Source organism: Lynx rufus, unplaced genomic scaffold, assembly GCF_022079265.1.
Source record: "Lynx rufus isolate CCGP_SWC_20201006 ecotype Redwood Valley unplaced genomic scaffold, mLynRuf1.p SCAF_17, whole genome shotgun sequence".
Lineage (NCBI taxonomy): Eukaryota > Metazoa > Chordata > Mammalia > Carnivora > Felidae > Lynx > Lynx rufus.
This window is the reverse complement of record NW_025814831.1, coordinates 26664948-26669752: the sequence shown is the minus strand read 5'-3', so window position 1 is coordinate 26669752 and position 4805 is coordinate 26664948. Positions and strand designations below refer to the sequence as shown.

Below are 4805 nucleotides of genomic sequence, written 5' to 3'. Positions count from 1 at the left end.
ATCTGTGGGGCGCCCGGGTGACTCGGTTAAGCGTCTGACTCTTGATTTCAGCTCAGGTCATGATCTCACTTTGTGAGACCTCACTTTGCGCTGACGGTGCGGAACCTGCTTGGGATTCTCTCTCTCTCTCCCTCTCTCTCTGCCCCTCCCCTCCTTGCTCTCTCTCTCTCTCTCTCTCTCCCTCTCAACATGAAAAAAAGAAACTTAAAAAAAAAAAAGAACAGACAAAAGAGATCTGCATTCCTGACAACGCTGAGCTGCCATCAACCACGTACTGCCTACACACCTACTAAAATCCAAGAAACCAGTTCTTTCTTGTTTAAGTGCCTTGACCGTGGCTCTTTGTTAAAGCAGCTGAACTGTATCTTAACCGGCACAGATGTTCGTTTCAACATGGTTGATAGGTTGTATGTATGTGTGTATTGTTCTTAGTTCACTAATCCTCTCACGAAAAATCTGCACAATCACCACAGAAAAAGTCACTGCAGAATCTCTGCTCCTTCTGCTGTCCCGTCTCCGGCTCGAGCTTTTTGTCAGCGCCAACAGCAGCCATTAAGTCCCCCTTGACTTTCTTCATCCTGTTCTCGCTCTCCTTTCGCTCTTTCCCTGAGGTCTTTTTCTTTCTCACACAGGCCGTGTCTTGCAAGTCTATGTTTGGGTTCACTTTGCTTTGCGTCATCCAAGGAATCGTAAATCACGCCAAAGCCAGTTGTCTTGCCACAGCCAAAATGGGCTCTGAATCCAAATACGAAAATGACATCTGGTGTGGGCTTGTACGCTTTGGCTAGTTTTTCTCGACTTTCCGTCTCAGGTACCGTTGCCTTTCCGGGCTGAAGAACATCAAGGAGCATCTGTTTCTGCCACTGAGGTAGTTGGTTGGTCCTGAGCTTCTTGGTCCGGATGGTTATGGTGTCGTCCACGATGGTGGCTGAGCTTCAAGCAGCCAGGGAGGAAAAGCAACTTGTTCATTATTTTAAGATTTTATTTGTAAGTAATCTCTACACCCAACGTGGGGCTCGAACTCACAACCCTGAATCGAGAGTCACATGCTCTACAGACTGAGCCAGCCAGGCACTCCAGGTCATTTTGTTTTTAATGGAAACGCCAAAATGTCCATCCAAGAGAGAGTGACAAAAGATGCCATGCTGACTGCACGACTAAGTACATGAAGTGATTACAAAAAGGATGAATGTATGTGTATATACACCACCTCGGAACGATGTCCCTGATGTAATGTTAAAAGGAAAAAGACAGGGGACAGGACAGTGTAGAAGATGCTGTGATTTGCCGGGTTTCCAGGGACAAGTCTTTCCTCCCTCTCTTGGAGAGGCTACAGAGGACACAGTCACCCTCGCCTCAGACAGAGTCGTGGTCTAAGGACAGAGGCCCAGCATTGTGGCAGCCTTTTTGTGCCATGTGGGAAGACCCTAGAGCGGGTGAAGGGGGCAGGGGAGCAAACATTGAGTGGAGCCTGAAGAGAAAGGCCACACACACAAAAGACAGAAAAAAGAGAACCAGGTCTGAGAGGACAGCGAGTGGCTGCACCAATCCTTAACTGAAGTCAGTGTGTGATCTGGATGTGTGGCAGTCACTAAACCTTCAAACTCCATTTTGCATATTGGTTTAAGTCCCTTTTAGCTAGGTTTTCTTTCACTCCAAAACAAAGACTTTTTTTTTTTTAATGTTTATTTAGTTTTGAGAGAGAGAGAGATCGTGAGCAGGGGAGGGGCAGAGAGGAGAGGTGAACAGAGGATCCTAAGCAGCCTCTGTGCTAACAGCAGAGAGCCCGATGTGGGGCTCGAACTCACAAACTGTGAGATCATGACCTGAGTCGAAGTCGGCCGCCCAACTGACTGAGCCACCCGGGAGCCCCAAATGAACATTCTTTATAGTAAGGATATTTATTACAGCATCATTTATAAGCAACATATTAGAAAATCTAAATTTCCTTTAAAAAAAGGATTAAAGAAGTAATGGTACTTCTAACTGTGAAATATGGTGCCACCAACATTTAAAAAAAATAACTATCTATGATAGGAAAAGACATACATACCCAAGATAGATCATTAAATGAAAAAAAGAAGTGCACATTATGTAAAGTACGCTATCATTTGTGTGAGGAAAAATAATGCATAAACTTACATGTTTATAAAAATGCTCGAAATATCTCTCAAAGGATACTCAAGAAATTGATAACAATGGGGGCCTGTCCAGCTAGGAAACTGAGAAGGATGTTTATTTTTCACTGTATGCCCTTTTTTACTTTTTAAATTTTATACCATGTGGATGTAATGCCTGTTCAAAACATAAAGTTGCTTTAAAATTTTTTCTTTAAAGAAAGAAAACTCCTAACTGATGGAGTAGGCACACAGGAATATTTATAACTGTCACACGCACCCGCATGCAGAAAGTCTGGAATGATACGCGGACTGCCAACAGCGGTTACCCCAAGGAGAGGAGTTGGAGCGCGCATGCGGGCAGCCAGGAATGATTTCCCAACTGAAAGGTCACTCCACGCTGACATTTACTGCAAGGCAACGTTCTAAACTTTACAAGTATCAAGTCATTTTACCCGTGCCCAAGATGCTGAGGAAGATCATCTCCATCACCCTAAATCAACAGGTGGGGAAACAGAGGCCGGGAGAGGTTAGGCGGCCTGCTCAAAAACCCTCAGTTAGTGAGAGGCAGGGCTGGGATTGGAGGGGGGACGGTTAAAGGCCTCACCCGCCTGCGACATTAACCCCACCTTGCTGGCTCCTGGGCGGGGCTTCGGGAGCCACAGGAAAACCCCTTCCTGCCCTCTTGTCGCTGAAGCTCTTCCCACCCCACAGAAAGGGTGGTGGCCCCAGCCCGGGGTCTTCCTCCTTTCCTCTTGCATATTGCTGCCAGAAATCACTCCCCGCCCCCCATCTTCATCACAGCTGGAAAACAGGCCCCTGGAGGCTAGCAGGGCCCCCACCAAACTGCACTGTGTTTAAACTCTGCTCACATGTCCCGTCTACCTTGGGAAATGTGATATAAAAGGTTACCAGCAAGTCCTAGTGCTGACGAGGTTAGGAGGAAGAGGATGTTCCGGTGGGACGACTGTACAAAATCCAACCCGTTTAGGAATGCACGTACTTTCAGAACCAGCCATTCCGCTTTTAGGACCGTATCCCACGGAAATACCTGAACAAGTTGCTGACGGCAGCCTGCGTGCCTATAAGAGTCACAGGCCATGGACTTCTATGCACCTGTCAAAAGGAGTAAAGTAGGTCTGACTTATGAACAGGCAGGGAGTGTACTGTTTAAAAGACAAGCTGTAGAGCATAACCCAAGTTTTAAAAAAACAAGAAAAGCAATGTATATAGAAACCTGTATATATAGAAAATGGTCTGAAAGGCTATATACCAAAATGATAATGGCAGGAAGCAGAATTAGGGAGGAAATGTGAGGAAAGGAAGAACTTTTCATTGTTTTTTAATCGGTATATTTCAACATTGTCCATATCTTTACAAGAATAGTTCCGTTGTGTGGGGCCCCTGGGTGGCTCAGTCGGTTAAGCGTCTGACTCTTGATTTTGGCTCAGGTCGTGACCTCACGGTTCGTGGGTTGGTACCCCGTGTCAGGCTTTGCAATGACAACGTGGAGTCTGCTTGGGATTCGCTCTCTATTTCTCTCTCTCTCTGCCCCGCCCTCTCTCAAAATAAATAAACTTAAAAACTGATACGTATTTTTTAAAAAAAGAATATTTCAGTTGTGTAATTACATATAAAAAAATTAGTACCAATACACAAACTTTTTGTGGCCCAAGCGGCAGCTTGCCCACCGTTCCTCCTCCCTTATCTCTCCCTCCTTTCCACACAAAGTCTTGTCTGCTCCTTCTCGCATTTGCTATCTTTGGACCTCAGACTCCTGAGCTGGCTGCAAGACCCCAGAGCCCCTCCAAACCACACTCACTAATCCCTCTCTAATCTCAGCTCCCCAGCAGCTCAAACCGGCTGCTGTCTCCTGTGGGAGGTGGGCAGGAGTCCCCTTGGTTGATGCCCATCATAAAAAGAGGAACACAGAAAAAAAAAAAAGGAGGAGCAGCTGTGGCCTATGGATACTCAGAGCTCTAGGACATGGGGCCCAGATTCTCCCAGGGAAGCGTATTTCTTCCTCTCCTTCCTGACATACCCAATGCTATCAGAGCTTTTTCTAAGAATTTTCTAAGGGAGAGTGTTGGTCAAAACCATTCTGAGTCCCACACTCTCCCTTGGCAAGTAAGGACCCTACATCCAGGCTAAGCCTTTGCCACCTGCTTCCCTCCAAGCGGGGTCCCTTAACAGTTTCAGAGTCCGAACACTCACTTTGTTAACTGCTCGGGAGAGGGACTGCATCAGACAAGCAGCCATCTACACCCGTGGTTCTCAGGTGTGATGGTACACTGCAATCGCCGGGGGAGATTTGCAAACTACTGACATCTGGATCCTACCCCTAGAAGTTCTTTTTTTATTTTAACTGGAAGGTGGCCTGAGCGCTGGGATTTTGTTACTCCCCAGGTGTCCCTAATGTGCAGCCATAGCTGAGAACCATTAGTTAATGTGATGTGTGTGTGTGTGTGTGTGTGTGTGTGTGTGTGCGCGCACCTGCTGTGTGCATATATAACCCATGTGTGGAAACCTATATACACACACAGAGTGCAAAACTGGATCTCCCAGTACACAAAGTAACATGTGCTGCTGAGGTCACCAGCAGAGCAAGACAGCCCCAAAGAAGTGTGATATTTAAAAAATGAAAAGGTCATCCTGGGGAAAATCAGAGTCTTTTTTGGGCATTTTTAC

The 4805-nt window shown here is 46.3% G+C and overlaps 1 pseudogene; it reads right to left on the bottom strand.

Annotated features, from left to right (window-relative positions):
* Positions 1-445: 445 nt before the first annotated feature.
* Positions 446-2606, bottom strand: LOC124512252 (40S ribosomal protein S24-like; annotated as a pseudogene).
* Between the last annotated feature and the right edge of the window lie 2199 nt (positions 2607-4805).